Here is a 21,795-nt window from a genome sequence, read left to right as displayed (position 1 = left end):
ATCCTAACTGAAGGTGAGAAAGTCTTTGTGTAAAGTTTATTGTCTGGATCTCTTTATGTGGTTATGTTCTGCTGATAGGCAAACATAATTTTTGCATGGTTTCTGCAGATGAGCTGTTTACATAGTTGCTTATTCTTCTCTTCCCTTCCCTTCCCCGTTTCTCTGACCAACACCATTTAGACCTAGCAAATAGAGTTCAGTGTACAAATGTGCCAGACTCATTTCATGCGCACTAGCCGTGACTCACTGTCAGTCACCTGGAGCCTAGGAGGCTTTCTGCATTAAGAAATCTTTTACTCCTAATAATGCAGTTTTCTGGATCATGAGTGAGGCTCGGCCCTGGCTGTGCTAAACACAGAAATATCTGTGTTCTAAAACCTCCATCTCCATAAAATTAATCTCATGCTGATACGAAGGGATCCGTCTGCCGAACATTTCCATCCCAAGAATATGGGAAAAGGGGCAGATACAATTGAGTATGCAAAGGTGCGTTTAAACATTTAAATCCCTTTGAATGAGGAGTAGGTTGAGTATTTCTCAGTGAACCAAAATGTGTCTGACATGCCGTTGAGCAGATATGCTTAAACAGTTTCCCGGTTCTTCCACCACATGTACAGCGGTGCAGATTTTCTTATGGAAGGTCTTGGTTCTCCACCTGTATATTGTGTTCCAGAGCTTTTGCTCCCAAACACACCCTTGTATAGTTGGGGGGTGGGGAGCACTCAGCCTCAAAATTGAATTCTGTCACTTCACTCTCTCTTTCTTTCCTGGCCTCTGTTTCTTCATCGGTAAAATGGGGACAGTAATAGGTCATAGGTTGCTTGTAATAGTCAAATTTGGCAGATTGGTGCAGATTGTTCTACACAGCTTTTAGTACATAAAAGGAGCTCTTCAAAAATGTTTTTCTTCTCTTGAGAGTTTTCAGGGGAAAGGTTTTGAGAAAAAAGGTTTCAAGCCTTATTGGATTAAAGTCATGTTCGTACCTACAGATTGTTGGTTCTCTTGAGAGTAGGCATTGTCTGGGGCAGACTCTGGGAGATGTCCCCTGCAGAAACGTAAGCTTTAACATAGCCCATGCTAATCACATCATGTCAGTGACAGTGGGCATGGCAGAGCTGCTCCCGCCCTTGACAGAAAATAGTGTATGTACTTTGTAAATGAACTGGGTACTCACATGTTCTCTGGGAATGTAAATATTGACTCTAAAGAAGAACTAAGATGATTTTGTGGTGAGATAGTCTCTAGTTGTTTAGGCTTTCATTTTACTTTGTTTTAATTGCACATGCATTGAAACTATATTCCAGCCTTGGCCAAACTTCAGTCATTTAGATACCACCATCTATCCTTCTATCCACGTTGTTATTTAATGTTTTTATTTAAATCCCCTCTTTTAAAATGTCAACTTACTTTAAAAAGCAAACCGTTTCTTTCTTACATAAATAGGAAATAAGTATCACATGCAGTAACTAGAAGGTGGCTTTGATGTGCAGTGAAAAACAGCATCTTCACATCAGCTGAAGCCTCCAAGGCCTGAAGCCCATGTGCAAAAGGGAAATTAGCAAGTGTGTGAGAGGTGTTTAAGACACTTTCACACCAAACAGAGAGGTTCTTCTTGTATAGACTCCTGAGACAAGTTTGGAAGCTTTTCTTGTTTGGATTCTTATGTCAACATATTTTGTAGATTAGACCTCATTTAATGTCATAACCTCATCTTTTATTAATATCACTATCATTGAGGGTTGTTACCCCTTCCATAAAATAGCACCAGACACAAAAGAAAATAAAGTTCTACACATTGCTGGGTCAAACTGTGAAACTGCATTTAAAACAAAACAAAACCACAGTGTTGAGTAACTCTTTCTCAGGTAAGCCTTCAGGTTGGGAACAACATTGTCAACCCCGCAGAATATTAATTCCAAAACCACTGAAAGGCATCAGCCAGAGAAAGGCCTTGACAACCCCTGCCATCCCAGTAATTGTGGTTAATTGTGTCTGCCTGAGTGTTCCGGCTGCTTCCTGGGGTCTTATTGAGGGTAGGCACTGTGTCTCAACAGTACTGTAGCATTTCTCTTGAAATAGCCTAGGAACAGACATATAGTCGGTTCCATCAACAAGTTCTTGGGTAAACTTGAAGCGTCCTGCAGCTTGCCAAGCAGAGCAGAAGCGTGTCTTTGGAAGCACTTGTGATCCCCTTGCGTAGGCTGTCAAACAGTGCAGCTCTGTGGTGTTCCCGGCTTGCAGGGTTAATATCTAAACTCACAGGCTTAAGAGAGTCCATGATTAAGAGGTTATTGTAAAGCTTATGCAGCATATTTAGTTAATTACAGTTCTTTATTTACCTTCCCCTTCCATTTGCATTTGCAAGGAATCGAGAGAGCCTGCTGTGTTTATCTTGGAATGAATTTTCCAAAGGCTTAGAGACCTACTTCTCCCTTTCTTTATCGGGTCCTCTGGGTCCCAGCCCCTGACCCAGGGAATGGACTGAACAGGAAAAAAAAGAGGAAGGAGAGTTTGCTCATTCACATTTCTGTGTCTGGGTGCTGTATCTCTGACTGCAGAAAGGCCAGTGAAGGATGAATCATCTAGTTTATCCACTTTTGCCTATATATCTCTTTTGTTGGAGTAGATATCATATTTCGAGAGAAGCCATAATTTGCTCTGTGGAAAGTTGTTAATGATAGATTAAGAAAATTTAGTTTTCCAAACAGTATTTTTGAACCTTGCAGTGATACTAATACCTTAGAAGAAACTATCATACTGTACAAAAATTAGGACATTTAAGATTGATATTTAGTACTTTGTTTTTTAAATTATCTCTCTGCTTACTTTCCAGGTATGATTCTGGAGATTCTTTTTTTTTTTTTTTTTTTTTTTTTTTTTTTTTTTTTTTTTTTTTTTTTTTTTTCACATAACCAAACAGCTTTCCCTCCTTGGTATAGAGCTAGCCAAAAATTGTATTGGTATTACGTAAACATAACTGGTTATACTAGAGGACTATTTTTGGAAACCGAATTTCTGTATTTGATTTTTTTCAGTTCTAAAGAAAAAAAAGATATAAACTTTTTTAATGTAAAAATTACGCATTTTCACTTTATAGTGCATACAGAAAAATATGTGACAAGGTGAAATTCAACTCCCCAAAGATAATCACATAACACTTTAGTGTGTTTTTCCTTTTTACGCACGGAAAAAAATTGAGGTCATACCATTTAACTCTGAGTTTTTGTGTTTTTGTTTCTCTCTCCTGTCTGTAAGACATAAGTTGAAGTAAATGTTATTTAACCTTACAAAACTCACTGATTACAGAGTTTTAAAATTTTATTGCATGACTTTTGAATCATTATAACAACATAGTCTCCCATATCTTTAAATATTTTTTCAGAAATTTATTGTTGGTTGTTAGACATAAGATACAACATTTAAATAGTAAATGGCAGAAAATTGCCAGTGAAATTAATTGGTTAAAAGTGCTGAGATAAATTCCATCTTTGTAATTACTTTTCTGTTATTTACAGTCATTAGTTTGATTACATAGTATGTAATATGAAGCCTTGGATTTAAAGTGTATCATTGTTAACCTAAAATGGGAATAAAGAATAACCACATGCTCAATTTTACTGCCACACAAGAATGAAAAATTCATATCATAAGATGAGAAATAGTCACAGAAATACAACTTAAAACTAGTGATCAGGTTCCAAGCGAAGATACCTCAGATTTTATTAACTTGAAGCAGCTGTTGTCTCTAATATAACTCACCCTCCTTCCCTCCCCCCCGCCCCCCCCCCCCCCCCCCCGCAGAAACGGAATAGGTTTTATAAAATAAAGAATACTTGTGTTGTTTCTTTTTTAAAGCAGCTGGCTTCCCATCAGTGAGCTGTTTTTGAGTTCAGGAACTCCAGCTCTTAGCCTTTCCCTTGTGAGAGGGAAGGCTGAGGCTCTTAGAGTTTTTTCCCTGTGCAGCTGCTGGAAGGACAGGGTGAAAGAGGAAAGAGCCTTTGACCAAGTTCTGTGCGGGGTCTGGGCACAGTGGTGAGGGGATTGGGAAAGAAGGATGGATAAACCATATCTGCATCTGTCAGCGCCAGCCTTGCTGCTGGGTGTCTTATTGTCATAAACTCTCAGTAATGGGAGGGACAGGACGGGACAGTCCCAGGGGCGCATGGGAAGGGCTGGAAAGAAGAAGACAGGCAGATTCCGAGGGGCAGCCGCTGGGAGGAAAGGCTGCTCCTCGGTCAGGTGTGCACGGTTCAGGGTTCCACCATGGAATTCCAGGAGGAGCACTCAAATCGTAGCCCCCAGCATTCCTGAAGGAGACAAGTCGGGAAGAGCCTCCGGCTGGAAGGTACTGGAGTTCCTGGCTCACTGAAGTTGACTTGCTGTGTGACCTCTGGTGTCCTTCAAAGAGCTGCTCAGCTGTCATTCTTCAGGGTTGCCTTTGATTCCTAGCATGAAAGCATCTCCATGCACTGAGGGGTTGTCTCTACCAGGGTTTCTAGTTAAGGATTAGCATGATTAGTTGAGTAATATTTTCCTCCCCCTATTTGTCCACCATTTTATCTCTAGCATCACGCCCCACACCTGACATCCTGAAGTCCACCATAAAGATTCATCAAAGGAAAAGATGACCTTTACTTAGCTTTCTGAAATCTTTTGCTAAAAATATGTATGAAAGTTTTGATACCTCTTTTTTGGGTGAGATAGCATTATATTTTTCAACAGGAAAAGGGCAAATTATATTACTATTTGTATTATTATATATTATATTTCAATATAATTATATTCTAAAATGATAATTTGCTGTTTTAGATAACTTTTATATCCTTACTTTCTGAAACCATTTTTGGAAAAATCTTTTTATTTAAATATTTTTCTTGAATGAAAAACTTTCATATAGCATTATTATTACTTATTAAATGTGAGATTTTCTTGATGTTTAAGCCACTAGAAAAATTCAAAGAGGAAAGAGCGTGTTGTTAATTATTATGTTCATTTTAAAGATGAGGATATTGAAGGTTAAGAGGATTTCATAGTCAGTGGTGAATTGAGGAAAGAAAATTGGGAGGTAGGGAGCATTTCTAGGAATTTTCTCTTATGAATCCTTAAGCATATTTTGTAATTATTGCCTTTTCCAAATCACCCTCTCCAGTGATTAGCATAGTTCTCTGTATGTATTAAGTACTAGAGTTACAATTGAATTTATGTATGTAAGAACGATAAGGATGTGGAAGGAAAATATAAATCCAGCTATAGATTGTGTTTAAGCCTATTCTTTTTCTTTTCCTACACTTTAAATAGTTGCTTTCAATTCAGAAATAGAAAACCAAGGTTAACATGGACTCTTTCCTTTCTCCTCTCCAAAGTTCAAATCCTGAACTTTGATCTTTTCCTAGCGTTTTCTCTTCTCCTTTTATTAAATTCACTGTGTATATCTTCTGTCAGTTTTACCTCCCGAAAGTATACAACTTCATACACGTGCCATTGATTCCGACTCAAGCAATGTGGAATTGGAGGTCATCATACTAGTGCGAGCCTGAAGACAACCCTGATTTTCCATAAGGAAAGGGGATACCAAGGAGAACAATACTTTTAACAAAATGCCAGTGGGAAAGTTTTCATTACTTTAGAGAGTTGGATTCTTTCTAAACATCCTGGACTGTGGGAATCTCTGCAAATTAGGATTCTCCCTACAGGTTTGTGGAGTCAGATTTTGGCTCTGCATTTCAATAACCATTGCAGCTGTTTTATTTTGCCGTTTTACTTTGAGAACAAAGGTGTCTCTTCTGAGAGCTTCCCAGGGCCTCACACTCATATTTTCTTCCTTGTCCCAAGTGACATGGCAAGTTTTAGTAACTAGTGCTTGTTCTAGAGAAACAAAGTTCTGGCTCCAAAATAGTCCTTAAAAATGTCAGTGATTATGGTATAATTCTCTCTGAAAGAAAAAAAAAATACTGGCTCTGATTCAAAAAACACCACCACATTGGCTATAAATCCTCTAATTGCCTCTGAAAAGCAAAAACAGACATGTTTAATTTTTCTATCCCCTCTACAACTTACCTGCTTTGTCTGGTGATTAAAATAGGCGACAGCTAATCAGGCCTGTTGGAATCTGCTCCTTTCGCTGCCACTGAGGGCTTGGGCTCAAACCTCATCAAATGAAAAAATATAAGAGAAAAATCTAGTAGTTATTAGACATGCTCTCTAAAAGTCATCTAGAGCAGAATTGTTCTGGTTTGCCCATTTGGCATGATAAAGAAGCAACATGTTTTTTTTTTTTTGAGACGGAGTTTCGCTCTTGTTACCCAGGCTGGAGTGCAATGGCGCGATCTCGGCTCACCGCAACCTCCGCCTCCTGGGTTCAGGCAATTCTCCTGCCTCAGCCTCCTGAGTAGCTGGGATTACAGGCACGCACCACCATGTCCAGCTAATTTTTTGTATTTTTAGTAGAGACAGGGTTTCACCATGTTGACCAGGATGGTCTCGATCTCTTGACCTCATGATCCACCCGCCTCGGCCTCCCAAAGTGCTGGGATTACAGGCTTGAGCCACCGCGCCTGACCAGAAGCAACATGTTTTAAGAATCTGGTAGTTTAATTAACATGGACACCTATCCTTTCTGGAGCTTTTCGTAACTCCATAATTTACAAATTATTTGCCCAAAGAAAATAGGTGCTATTCCTTTAAAGAAGTATGAATATTATTATTATTATTATTCTACTGATAAATTACCAAGGTACTTAGGATGTTTGTGTGAAAAAGCATAGTCACTGCCAGTGAGTGTGGATGAAAATTCTGGAATTTGGCTTATTTTTTTCTCTTATCTTTATGTCTCAGAGGCCTTTCTAAGTTAGGTTATAGAAGTCTCTATCTCAGTTTTGAAAACTGCAGTGTGACAGTCCATGGTATAGATAATTCATTTCCTTAGCCATTTCTCTTTTAACATACATTATGGTTTCTTTCTAATTTTTCACTGTTGCAAACAACACTGTGGACCACACTTGTATGGATGATGATGATGATGATGACGACGATGACAGCAGCAAGGATACACTTACAGAGCACTTATCTGTGCCTGCCTGGCCTTGTTCTCATCTTGAGGGGCAGTATGTGTGTGTGGTTTTTTTTTTGTTTTTGTTTTTGTTTTTGTTTTTTTTTGTCCTCTTTCAACAATCCCATGAGAGATTATATACCTCCTTACTCTCATTTTATATTTGAGTAAAATGAGGCTCAGAGAAGTTTTGTGACTTGGTCAGTGTCACAGCTAGTCAGCTGCATAGCTGGATTTGAATCCAGATGGAACTTGATAGGTGTATATAAGACTGTAAAAATACACGTTCCCCTTCATCAGACCTTTCTTCTGCCCTAAGTGGTGGCCATTCTCCACATCAATCCTTGGACCTCGATTCTCCATCTAAGGCTGCATATAACCTTCACTCAGCAGCTCTGTGCTGGTCATGCCCAGATGTCCAGGCATCATGGGCCTCCATTTTGCACCTCCAGCTGCCAGTGAGATAGTTATATATAGTTGTCAGTTTCTTCCTTCCAGCTCCATTCTTTCTCATTCTTGTTTCCATGAGTCCTTATGCCCTCTGTGGCTCTGGCCAACATGAGCTTCCTGAGGATGTGTGCATCACGTATATTCCAGCATTTCCTGTCACCCTGTCCATGCCTTCCTCGCTTCTCCAGATGCTGCCACTACTTTGCCAGAGCTCAAGATAATCTTCCTGTCATCTTAGCCAACTCCTCCAGCCTGTATTGACATTTCTTCCTGTGTTTTCTGAAGTCACACCATGGAATTCTTAAGATATAAACTGTGACATTAGAAGGCTTGAGTTCAGATACTGGGTCTGGGCTACTTTGCTTTGCTGACCTTTAGTTCGCTTGTCTCTAATAGTTCTTACGTCATAGTCAGGGGAAATAAATGAGATAATTGTGTCAACCATGTTAATTACCTCAGAAGTGTAAGGACTATTCTGAATTTGGTGCATGACCTTCCCATCTTGATGCTTTTTTTTTTTTTTTTTTTTTTGGAGACGGAGTTTCGCTCTTGTTACCCAGGCTGGAGTGCAATGGCGCGATCTTGGCTCACCGCAACCTCCACCTCCTGGGTTCAGGCAATTCTCCTGCTTCAGCCTCCTGAGTAGCTGGGATTACAGGCATGCACCACCATGCCCAGCTAATTTTTTGTATTTTTAGTAGAGACGGGGTTTCACCATGTTGACCAGGATGGTCTCGATCTCTTGACCTCGTGATCCACCCGCCTCGGCCTCCCAAAGTGCTGGGATTACAGGCTTGAGCCACCATGCCCGGCCCCTTGATGCATTTTTATAGGCTATTTTTGGAATTAAGACATGTCCACTTACCTTGAGTCAAGTATGAAATGTTTCACGTTTTCAAAACACTTTCCCTTCCTTGTAGTCTCTACCTTGACCTTTAATTATTCTGCTTTATATGTTAATTTTCCCTCTTTAAAGTATTCAGACTAGGGTTACCGGATACTTCTCCTCACCAGGGAATCAAGCCACTGTGGTGAGCACATAGTAGGTTGTGTTTATTATAGCGTGATCCTTAGGGAGTCTCTAGTAGGCTGAGGCTGCATGAGTCATCACATTGAGCAACTGTGTTCGGTAGGATTGTGTTGTTTATCCTCTAATAGAAACATTTACCTTCCTTCTGAAGATCTGTTTTCCAAATACCTTATTTGAGTATCTTCAAATACTAAACAGTGTTTGTTAATCATACTTCTTCCAAAGAATAGCACCTATTTTCCTTGGGCAAATAATTTGTAAGCAGACGACTAGGTAGGTCCAATTAGAATTCGCTAACTTAAGTAGTGATGCCTTGTCTGTAACGTTTTAATCATATTTCTCTTATGTTCTCCAGAATCTAGTTGATAAGAATGAACTGTTTTTTTGAAAGCTACTGTGGACACACACACACATACATGCCCATGCACACTTCGTACACACCATAAACATAAGTTCTTGGTATTTCATATTTCTTCTAGAGAAGAAAACACCCTAACTTTACAGGGTTATGAGGAATGAATGAGATAATTGTGTAAACTCCTCATTGAATCTGCTGCCATGTCCAGCTATTAGCCAATTAAAGTTAGTCATAAAGACACTTCATAAGGGAGAAAGTTACTAGGGCAGAAGAAGTATAATAGTGATTATGTATATAATGCTATTTCCCAGGGACTGTTCTAAGATATATAGGTATACACACACTCCTTTAATTCCCACATGAAACCTAAGAGGCAGCATTTAGGTGGGGAAACTGAGGTCCTGAGACGAGTAACTGGGAGGACAGAAAATGAGGATTTGAGAAGGAGTGAGAAAATGTATGTGCCCCACATGACTGGAGTGTTTCTGTTTGTACCACTGACCCTAAACTCAGCATAGGGAGGACTGTCCACAAAGGAGGAGAGGCAGTGAATGGGGATAGAAGGTCATAGGCATCAGTCACTTGGACATGCATGGGTATTTCAGCTCAGCCACTGCCTAGCAGTGTGGCATTAAGAATTACTGACCTTCTCCAGGCCTCAAGCCTTTCACAGGTACAACAGAGGAAAGGTAATGGCCTTTGTGTTGCTATGAAAAATAAATAAAATCACATTCAGGTATAACCATAGGTTTGGTCTACTGCTTCAAGGAGGTAGCATCTCAAGAATATGATCCTTTAGCACTTTTAGGATTTTCTCTGTGGGCTTCTAATATTAGAAGTGGGGAGATAATTATATATATTTATTTCTTTTCTTTTTTTGTGTGTGTGTGTGTGAGACAAGGTCACGAGGCTGGAGTGCAGTGGTGCAATCACAGCTCACCACAGCCTCAACCTCCCAGGCTCAGATGATTCTCCCCTATTAGCCTTACAAGTAGGTGGGACCGTAGGTAGATGCCACCGTGCCCAGCTATTTTTCTTTTATTTTTATAGAGACGAGGTCTCACTATGTGGCCTAGGCCAGTCTCAAACTCCTGGGCTCAAGCAATCCTCCCACCTCAGCCTCCCAAAGTGCTGGCATTACAGGTGTGAGTCACTGCACCTGGCCTTATATAAGTTTCAAATGATGCCAAAGGAACATTTAACAATGGTAGCCATTACTTTCATTTGACAAAGCTGGTGATTTTTGCTACATTCTTTTTTCTGGGTTCCCTCCCTTTTTCCTTTCTATACCAAAGTATTTCAAAGCTCATCCAAGTCAGTGTATCATTTTCTCCTACAGGCTGCAGTATCCACCTCTCAAAAAAATACATTTTCTTAACAAGTCACAACAGGAGTGACAAAATTAAACCTAAATTAAAAATGGGCAATATTATACCTTTGACCCTGCACATACAGGGATGTTTTAGCTGGTTTACTTGTTCGAAGTATCTTGTTTCACTCACGGTTTTTACAACCTCAGACATAAGGTGTTCTCTGACCGCATACAGCACTATTCTGTACTGTTCGGTTGTAACTTGCTTTCTTACTGATACTCTCATTATAAACATTTAAAAAAAAAAACAAAACAGTGCAACATTCTGCTTCTCCAGGGCAGAGACACTTCAGAGCATTGCTGTCTATATGATCCTTGTTCCAACAAACCCACTGATTCCTGAAGCAGGCCCAGAAGCTGTGTTTGTTTTGTTTTGATTTTGCTTCAGTATCAGTTTATTCATCCTCTCCTTACCCTGATCATTGGCATTTCTGTTTCTTTGTAATTTATAAACCTGATATTAGACCAGGACATCTTTGGGTAGACACACCATATAAAGGTATGCCTTCATTTTTCAAAAAGCTTTTAATCAACAATATAAGTTGCTTTGGGGTAACTACTTGCAGTTATTGGCAACGTCTGTTGCCATGAGATTTGGCTTGAAGCTGCACAGGGCAGCTCTACTTACAACAGTGGTTTTCAATTTTGACTTTGCAGTCAAATCAGCTGGGGGGTTTTTAAATAGACTGATGCCTGGGCCCTACCTTAGAGATTTCTGGTTAAATTGGTCTAGGCTAAGACCAGGTATTGATTGTTTTTAAAAACAACTCTCCAGGTGATTATAATATGCAGCTAGGATTGAGAACCAGTGGTTAGAACAGCCATTCTCAAACTTGAACTTGAAGTGGAATCACCTAAAGGGCCTGTTAAAACGCAGACCACTGGGTAACACCCCAGAATTTCTGGTTCGTTAGATCTGGGGGTCCGTGGGTGGTGACGAGACTCTGCATTTCTGACAAGTTCCCAGGTGAATCTGTTATTGCTAGTTCTAGGAACCCACTTTGAAAACCACTGGCCTACAGGGATCTTTCCAGTAGCTTTATATGATTTTATAACAAGAAAAAAGATAGGATTTCCCGTGCTTTTAACAACTGCTTAAGGCACAAATATTAAAATATTATGCTTCCCACTTCCTAGGCAAGTTGGACCATACCCTATGTTTCCAAAGCCAATATCTACACTAACTAACAGGCAGCCAGGGTCCAGGAGCTGAAAGGACATGGATTAGAGGCAGGTGAGAAGTTTTTTTTAAGTTAAAAAATGCTACAAGAAACAGTAGAATTGTACTAAAGTTAGCAAATTGCCTTTGGATTGTGAGACATGTAGCTTAAGATGTGGTGAATAATTCCCTGGGCAGCATGAAATATGGCACAGAAGTGCGCAGGTGACTCAAACAAACATGGCATTTGGCCCCCTACAGAGGGCAGTTTAACTGTACAATGTACAGTCTGTGATGAGACACATCCATTTCTTATTTAATTGCACACCCTAAATTTCTCTTTATCCAGTTCTTGAGACTTGTAGTTCCATTTCCTTTTCAAAACATTTCCCTCAGTCTATAAGTGAAAAACCCAGTATGAAATGTTTGGCATCAAAGGATGCCACCTTTGCCAAGTACCAGGAGTATACTTGCTGCATCATCCTCCATTTGGCCTCACCTGATTTTATGGAACAGTGAACTTTTATAAGCAGACATTCTGTGTCCAGAGACTTGAGATTTGGCCTTGTGGGACTGGACTTTGAACCCAAGCCTACAGCAGACAGTGCAGCTTGATTCACTCTTTCTTCCTGCCACGCAACTTCTCTGGAGTAAAGTGCCCTTTGGTAGCTGATAGAGAAGAAAAGAGCCTATTCTGTCCATTTGACAGACCCCTAATTAATAGTAATCATGAAAATTGAAGTCATGCACCGCCACTGCATTCACCATTGTTGTATTAGCAATTCCTGGACTTCATGAACAGAGCACTCCTTATTCTGCAGTTAAATGAAAAATAATGGCATCAGTTTAGCTATAAGGAAGGAAATGTTCGAGTGCAACCTCTGTGTAATTAAGCTTAACATTATTATCAGCAGAAAGTGACTGTAGTTGTGTTCAGAGGCGAGAAGAGATATGCCACCAACCATTTGACCTATGAAAAGAAAATGGCTTTTGTGATGTTTGATGTTCCCCCTAACAACCAGCTTTGTGCCTGGCATGGGGCAGGTGCCATTTTCTGCATGATTTTCTCTCTTTTCCAGCTGTGTCAGTTCTTTCTCATCCGTTGTCGTGACTGCCTTTGTTAACGCTTGTCGGTTTTCCACTTCTCCTGATGACTTCTCCGCCAGCATCTGTTACCCTGCTTTTTGTTTTATCTTTTTCTTTATATGGGGACAATCAATTTTCTTGACTCAGACACACTGGCTTTCTGACATATAAAATTAAAACAATCCATTTAATTTTTAACTAAAACAGGTGTTGAATGATTGACCCTCTCAAGCAGCTCACTGTAGAAACCTCCTAGCTTCTTTATTGCTTCCTCATAATTCATTAGCTTAATAAATGCTTGTGTGAAAAGGCAGAGGCCAAGATTACCAATCTTACAATATGGATGTCTGCCCACTCCCTCTCTAGCCCGCATCCCAGGGAAGTCATTTAGGTTGAGCTGCCCACAAGACAGTCGAAGCTCCAGGGTGTGTGCTACAAAGAGCCTCAAATTAGAGAGTGCTCAAAAGTAGGATCCCTCCTTCGTTTCAGCATACAGAGTGTTCACCTCTCAGTGAAATTCTGCCTGCATCCCCTTTAGTGGAATCTGGGGAAATAAAATGTCTGTATTTTCTGCTTCATGACTCCCAGCAGCCAGCAAAATATTCAGTGTTTTGGAGCTGGTTACAAGAAACTTCCAAATTCTTCAAACATCATCAGAGAAAGCCACAGACCCCAAGCTCCGGTCAGATTTGGGTATGTAGTGCTTTCTGTCTCTCTCCTTAGCAGCTAAGATTAGCTGTTGGATACCAAAGCCCTAAAGAGGAAAGGGTGCGGGTGCAGGGGTGTTGGCCTAGTCTTAATTTAGGTTTAGCATATGTCTGAAGCTTCCCCCACTTTAACATTTTCACCAGAGCACAGACTCATCTCAGCAAACACTCCCCCACCTCTTCATTCTGAAACCCCTGGGTATTATGAAGGAAATGAAATCCATATGTTTCTGATTCATTTACATATAGCTCATCAAAATGTAGTTTTGTAAGAGCTCTTTGGTGTCCAAGAAGCCTTTGGAGCCTTTTTATGAGACTTTTAACCCTCCCCCGCTCCATTCCCCTTAGAACCAGGAAGTTGGGACTTGCCAAGAGTAAATAAAAGCAAGCTTTAGAGTTGACTCTGTCTCTGGCCTGACCCATCTCTGGTCTGAGTCTGCAGTGGACTCAGCTTCAGCAACAACAGAAAAGACTTGTCTTTACCCTTTTTTCTGGAGCCATGAAAGTAGGCACTAATCCCACTTATACCCCACATGACCTCACGTGACAGGGAGTTTCAGCATCTCTTGGAGGTAACCTCTTGACTCTATGCAGTTGTTTCCAGCTGAGCCTCTTCCCTCTGTCTTATGAGCAGAAAGCTGATAGAGCCAGATGGCTGCACCTGGACCAGAAGCTTAAGGAGGAGTTCCTTGAAGCGGTCCCCTCTTCTACCCGCTTACAGGTCACTGCACTATATCTCTAAGACTTTCCAGACCAGATTCTTACCAAGGGACTGCCTTTGCATCAGGGACTTGTATCTTTTAACTGGGACCGTGACAGAGGCACCCACAACGATATCAGTCTTCGTGGTGGTATTGTTGGTGTTGCTGTCCCTTACCGATACTTTTGAGCGTTTAGTTTTTCTTCTTCAAGAAAGGCTTATAAGCTTTAAGGAAAAAAATCTGTCTACTGCCATGAAGACTCCAGAGCTTTTACTCTGAAAAACCACAGAAATGAAATGAGTCAACCTATTTCCAGAGATCGGCTAGGGAGAGGTTATGGGGTATTTTTTCTTCTCTATCCTAGGATGATAAATTATGGAAAACCACTCAAGAGCTCAATATTCCTTACCTGGGCTGTTGTCTTCAGAGGGGTGGAAGGAATTCTGCCCCATCTTTGCACATCCAGGCTTGTTTACTTGATTCAGAATGGTGCGGTGCCTTTGAGAGGCAGAACCTGGGTGCCTGGAAATACATAGGCATGTGGTGGGAAGCAAAGCTGGACCTGGAAGTTCTCATCCCACTTTCCAGCTGCTGAACTCAGGCTTTTTCCAGAGTTTGTTTATTTCTTCATGTGGATGCATATGGTGTAATAAAAAATCATCTGCTCACTCATAAATTAGATCAACTCCAAGCATGCATCTTCAGAAACATGGTCTATCTTCCAGGATACAGAATTTGATAAATTCATTGCTTAGCTTCAGTGTGAAGACACCGCACTTAAATTTTACTCGTACGCATTTTGTGTTATATGTAAATGGGAGAATCATTCTCAGCAGAATTTTTGAAATACTTCATGGCAACTATAAAATGTTTCAGACAAGCTGGAAAGCCATCTGAATTATGTATGGCAAAACCTTGAAATCTGAGCTTCACCTGAAATCCCATAGTAGAGGAAGCCATTACAAAAAAACTTGTATTGAAACTGTTTCCTCACTGATGAATGGTCATGGCAGTGTGCTGGGTTATTTGGTTCCATTTATTGAGAAATAAATGTAAGGACAGACAACTGTGAGTCCATGCAAAAAGTACTTTTGAGTGGCTTGAAATTGGCCTTATAGAACAGTGACGATTATTTGGTGCAATGTGGTGGTAAGATTGTCTTCAGGTCTGTACTCTCCAAAAATACTGGTTTACAGATAATGAAGCACTACACACATCTCCCATTTAATATCCTCACTGGGTCGCCCGTGGTATCATGCCAGGTGGAGAAACAGAAGCTAAGCTTCCTCCAGTGAATTTCACCCAGAGTTATTCATTCATTAATTTGCTCATTCATTCAACATATATTGAGTGCCTTCCCTGTGCTGGGTCTTACTCTGTAGATGGTGGACACAGTGTCCAAGACACAGGAGGCTCCTGCCCTCACACAGCTTCTGTTCTTGTGGACCGAGCTTATTTACTATATTTTAGCAGTCAGGGAGTAGCAGAGCCAGATGGTGAACCTCGGCCTCTTAGCTTTGTTTTAAAAAAAAAAATTCTCCCCCTCACCTTACCCCACCCCCCACCCCCACCACCAAGAAGTGCCTTCCCTCAAAACAGCCCTTCTAATGTAGTATGGAAAAAAACTCTGCCGTGGCCCTCAGCAAAATCCACACACTAGAAGTTGTTGAGGGAAAAGCATTTTCATCCAGAAAGTTGCTGTGGCCAAGAAGTTTAAAGATCCAGGGACTTCTTTTGACATGTTTTAAGTAGTTTCTAGTTGATAGTCTCAAAACTGAAACTGCCGTAGGGTGCCCTGTGAAACCTCCTTTTTCTTGTAGGTCAGAATGGTTGGACTTTGGCAATTCCTCATAGCGCAGGCTGTAACATTTCCTTTCTCTTTGTATCTGATGTGTAGTAAGTGCTCAGTAATGTACCCAGAATTGCTGTTATGTCTCAGATACTCAGACATCTCTGAGCAGTCTTAACCATTTGCCTCTTGTCCATTTTGCATTTTTTTCTTATGTGGCTAAAGTTGTAGAACATTTTATTAAAGCTTGGTTTTCATAACCTTTACAGCAGTAGCTAATAGGATTTTTCACAGTGTGATCCTCCCTTCCCCAGAGAGTTTCTTAAACCCTCTGATCCTCAGATGATGACCTTTCTAGGAAAGAGGTTGCTGTTATTACCTCTGGAGGCTTTAATGAAAGGGGCCTGGTGGCACAACAGATAAAGCAGGCACAAATTCAACACCATAAGTTGTGGTAAGGGCTTCCACTCACCTCTCCCCAGGCCCTGTAAGGAGACACCAGGCGCTTGGCACCCAGTGCAGGCTCAGTAAATGTTAGCAGTGATTTTTGTTATTGCTACTAAATGCCAGTGTGGGTGGGCATGCTGTAAAATGAACAGAATAATCTAAGTGGACCTCTTTATTACCTTTTACTTCTTCCCTTTCGTATAGTTTCTATTGTTTTGTTATTTGTTTGTATGTGTGCAAGTCTTTGGAGATGGAAAATACAGCTACAGAGGTTTCGAAGAGGCACAGTATTGGGTTTAGTTTTCATATCAAACCTTACACATTCTGAAATCTGTGAAGAAATGTGCCACAAGGTGATGCCTGGCATATAATCAGCTCCTCAGAAAATGCTGTCATTAACAGTAACTCCAACAGCTATTTGCTTCCTTCTCAAAAGCAAAGCGCATGATTTTATAGCATTTTTAAATGCCAGGGTGTCTCATCAACTCACTCTTTTCAGTAACTGAAAAAAAAATAGTGGAAATGCAAGGTAGTCAATGGAGAATATTTAATAAAACTGAATATCTTGGCACTACAGAGTGATGGTGTCTTTTGAGTGTTTATCTTTCAAATATCCATAATAAAAAGAAAAAAGCATGAGAGGTGATGGATATGTTAATTATCTTGATTATGGTGATTTCACAACGTATGGACATACTGTCATATCAACTAGTATACCTTAAATTATGCAATTTTTATTTGTCAACTATACCTCCATAAAACTGGGGGGGAAAGTCACTCTTTGAAAGCTTTAATAGGAAAAAATCAAAACATACCTAACAGTTCAAAATGCATTGTTAAAAGAGCAAGTTTAAAAATACTCTGTATAATATTATCTCATCTGTATACTATAATAATGGACATGGAAGTAGAATAACAATGGGAAGAAACACATCAATGATGTTGGGGTTGGGGTTGGATAGGCATACAAAACTTCAGTTCTTTTTTTTTTTTCTTGAGACAGAGTCTTGGTCTGTCATCCAGGCTGGAGTACAGTGGCTCAATCTTGGCTCACTGCAACCTCCGCCTCCTGGATTCAAGCAGTTCTCTTGCCACAGCCTCCAAAGTAGCTGGGATTACAGGTACACACCACCATGCTTGGCTAATTTTTGTATTTTTAGTAGAAACAATTTCATATGACGGCCAGGCTGGTCTCAAACTCATGACCTCAAGTGATCCACCTGCTTCAGCTTCTAAGAGTGCTGTGAGTAGAGGTGTGAACTATCATGCCTGACCTGTAAATGGTTCTTTATACATGTTTTAATTTTGAAACTTTTTGTAATGAACCTGTATTTATTTTGGTAACAACAGCTAAAACTACTGAATCCGAGTTAGGTAAGTTGAACACCCTTTTTGCTTGTTGGACTCTGGTCAGTTTAAATAGTCTGTTTTAGATGTTAAGGGTGTCAGATATTCTGTGTAGCAGCCCCAAGGATTGACTTTGCTGAGCTCAGTTCTCTGCAGTGCACTTTATTTCTGAGTTAAATAGTTGGTCCAGTTTTATCAGCATGCTGTGACGTCAGTGTCATCTACGTTTAAAGCTTTCCCTGGAAATGGACTGTGGAAGAGGCGAAAAGGCTAAAGGAAATATTGAGTCCTTTATCTGTTAGAAACCCTAGTTAAGAGAAAGAGAGAACACCAAACAGCATTGCAGGCATGTAAGAATAAATTCTTCTGTTGTAAACATGCAACAACAAATTTAAGGTCTAGAAGAGACACCATTTTTCTTTTCAATGTAAAACTCAAATTTGCCTCATTTGTAAAAGAGGGAGTTGCCTCGCCTTTCAGGTGCTGCCTGCATCTCATTGCAGAAGCTGGCTTTTTGCTTCTGTAGAGGTGATGGGCCAGTTAAATGTGCATAAGGCAGTTCTGCTGTGCTCCTGGGAAATCCCATATGCTGGGTGCTCATACCCCAGTGCTGGCCTCCAAGGTTCAGGGCTCTGGACTTGCCTGCCTGCTGAAACCAGACCCTTCATCCCCTTTCTGCTCTGGATGCTGTTTGTCTTGGCATGCCACTCCTAAGGACCCTTGGAAATAGAAAGCAATTCTGGCTGCTTGGGGTTTCTCTCGAGATGTCATCTTTACCTTCTTAAAGCTGTCTGTGAATATGAGCGGTGTGTATTTGCATTTATCCAGGTAACATATTAATCCCCAAGTAGAGTATGAAGTGTCCAGAAGTGCCAGACACTTGGAGTACACACAGGAAAGTATCTTTTGCTGTGGCAAACTCTAGTTATGGAAGGGGTGTAAATGCTTGAGGCTTATGAAGTACCAAATTTGATGATGACATTCCACGTAACTCTATGAAGTTAATGTGTGTGTGTGTGTGTGTGTGTGTGTGTGTGTGTGCATCTCGTGTAATGTTCTTCAGCAAGAGAGTCTCTTATTTGTTTGTGTTTGAGACGGAGTTTCCCTCTTGTCACCTAGGCGGGAGTGCAATGGCACAATCTTGGCTCACTGCAACCTCCGTCTCCTGGGTTCAAGCAATTCTCCTGCCTCAGCCTCCCAAGTAGCTGAGATTACAGGTGCGCACCACCACACCCACCTAATTTTTGTATTTTTAGTGGAGACAGGGTTTCACCATGTTGGCCAGGCTGGTCTCGAACTCCTGACCTCAGGTGATCCACCTGCCTCCCAAAGTGCGGGGATTACAGACCTGAGCCACTGTGCCTGGCCAGCAAGAAAGTCTTAAAATACTTTTTTTTAATGTCATGGCCCATGTGGAAGATTTGTTTACATTTAACCTGTAAATCTCCTAGGACAATCAGTTACTGAAGATCCACTGAGACAATGTAGCTGACCTGGGATTGAAGCCCAGGGAGTGTGATCGTAGGGCCATTGCTCATGGCAACCACCTAAACAAACACATCCTTGTACTCTTGCCCAGGCGCTGGTTACCTGCTGCTTTCTGGTCATCTAGAGAAACCTGTAAAATATTTCTGCTGATTTTATTTTTGCTTTGCCTTTCTCTGCCCATAATTATTTAATAAAGCCATCAAAGTGGGAGTTTCATTGTGTCCTTTTTTCCTTAGGTTGTTTATAGAACTGTGAGGACCTGTTCTAACACAACCTCATTAATAGTTCCCTCTCCAGAAAAACCTCCAGATTATTCTTATTTTCTGTTTTCCCCCCATAACTTTAGATTCTAATGGCATCTCTTTTATCAATCACTTGTGGTCTGGAATACTTCCAAAGGTCTTTTGAAAATTATTGCTCGAAGACTACCTTTTAGCTTACCACTCTGCTGAAACTATGTCAAGCACCCATAGGTTTCTAGCATTTACAAACATTTAAATAGTATCAGAAAGTTGGAAAGTGAAAATAAAATAAGATGTGGTCTCTGCATTCAGTGACCTGTGCAATACATCAAGCTAAACATCACAGTGTAAAATACTATATGCTTGAAATTGCTAAATTAGCCACTTAGGAGACTGTGGGTTTGGAGACACCTAGAAAGACTTCTTGGTAAAGGTGAGACTTTGCCAATAGTTATTTTAAAAATTGCTGTAGAAGTCCAACATGTATATGTCACATATATAATGTAGAAAAAAGACTGGAAAGAAGTAGAATCCCAGCCAAGTGGCAGCAGCATGTGTAGTGATTCAGAGCTTGCAGCCTTAAACCAGAATGCCTGGTTCTTCCTTTCATTGGCTGTCGGACCACATAACTAAAGGTTAATTAACGTCCCTACACATCCGTTTTCTCGTGTACAAGGAGATAATTACGGTTCATAACTCATAGGCTTATGTGGATTAAATGAATTAATGTATATCAAGAATTTAGACCACTGACCTACAGAGTACTCGATAAGTGTTAGCTATATTGGGCATATTTGAATGGGAAGATTAATGAGATTATATTTTCTTCATAATCTTAAGTTGTCTGGACTTTCTGCAGTGAACATGTTGGACTTTAGAGGAAAAATATTTCTGAGGTCAGGTCTTTCAGTAAGGTTTTAAAGATATGTATACCACATGTGAGTCATACTTTGATGATTGAAAAGCCAGTTTGAGCATTTTTTCATGATGATTAGGTAACATCTTTTGCTGACATTCAGCTAAAAATTTTTCATCAACCTCCATAAATGGAATTAAAAGTTTTCTACAAGTTTCCAGGACCCCTTTGCTTCTTAAGAAGTTTTAGCATGCATTAGAGTAGACAGTTTCATTCCCTCTATCACTTTTAAAAGTAAGATATATTTTAAGAATTGGGTAAACATGCACTTCAGAAGTAATATAATGTGTTGCAGTTGTTTCTAGAAAATAATAAATATAAGTTTGTATATCTTCTTAAAGTAACTTTCTACTAGGTTGCAGTCTCTATTTGTTTATTATACTTTTGTGCTTTATCATTGTATTAGTCCTCCATTCTGCCATAAAGAACTTCAAAGACTGGGTAATTTATAAAGGAAAGAGGTTTAAATGACTCACAGTTCTGCATGTCTGAGGAGGCCCCAGGAAACTTAAAATCGTGGCAGAAGGGAAGGTAAACACATCCTTCTTCACATGATGGCAGGAATGAGAAGTGCTGAGCAAAGAGGAAAAAGCCCTTTATAAAACCATCAGATCTTGTGAGAACTCATTTACCATCACAAGAACAGCAGCGTGGGAGTAACCACCCCCATGATTCAATTACCTCTTATCAAGTCCCTCCCACAACAAGTGGGGATGATGGGAACTACAATTTAAGATGAGATTTGGGTGAGGACACAGCCAAACCATATCAGACATTTTATAAAATACGACGTAAGTCCAATATATAGAGGGTAGTTCCCTTATTTCCCAAATAAGAAGAATCAAAAATATGTTTTCTGTTTTTGTTTTTATTGGAGGGGAGCAACCTGAACTGAATACGTAAATGTTTACAAAGGCAGGTGAAATGTTCATTCATAAAATTTTTTATCTATATATATTTAGGATCACAGATAATCTAGTCACATATAAAATGCTAAGTGAGAAAATACTCTTTATTTTCATATTTTCTGAAAAATTTTATTAAAATTTTCCTTAGTGTTTAACACCAGTGGCTTTGTCATCTCATGAGAACTGTTTTTTTAATCCAACAGTTTTTTAGAGCATCTGTCCTTACTTTTGTCTAAGTCATTAGAGACACAGCACTTCCTGAGTCATGCATGTCATAGGACTTGTTATTTTGAGCCATAAATCTTCATCCATGCAGTGCTTTAATATATTTTTTCCATTCATTTTTTGAAAGTGTATTTATGCTCACACAATTAACTACTTAACTGATTGCTTTTTAAATAAATGTTTTTTAAAAAGTTGTTTTCCAGTGTCATCTGATGCTTAGAATTGTGTAGATAAACCTAGCAGGAATAAATACTAAGTCTGTGTTAGTAGGTTTCCCCTTGGTTCTAACTATCTATTACTGTGTAGAAAACAGTCTCAACTTTGTTGCTTAAAACACCCAGAATTCATTGTTTCTCATAAGAACTTTCTCCTGGTCTCATGTGGACTTGCTCATGTCCCAGCTGGGATGGCTGGATTGTTCATCTTGCAGTTGGCGCTGGACAATGGCAGGCCCTCTCTCAGTGGCTTGCATGCCCAAGGAGGCGTACACAGGCTTCTTGATACAGCAGCTTCAGAGCATCT

At 40.1% G+C, this 21,795-nt stretch overlaps 1 protein-coding gene across 3 annotated transcripts in view; it reads left to right on the top strand.

Moving 5' to 3' along the window:
- PDZRN3 (PDZ domain containing ring finger 3) overlaps nt 1-21,795 on the top strand; it is a 239,860-nt gene that overhangs the window by 63,486 nt on the left and 154,579 nt on the right. The window lies entirely within an intron of this gene.

The sequence above is a fragment of the Saimiri boliviensis genome, chromosome 8, assembly GCF_048565385.1.
Source record: "Saimiri boliviensis isolate mSaiBol1 chromosome 8, mSaiBol1.pri, whole genome shotgun sequence".
NCBI classification, from domain to species: Eukaryota; Metazoa; Chordata; class Mammalia; order Primates; family Cebidae; genus Saimiri; species Saimiri boliviensis.
This window is presented reverse-complemented; position numbering and strand designations above follow the sequence as displayed.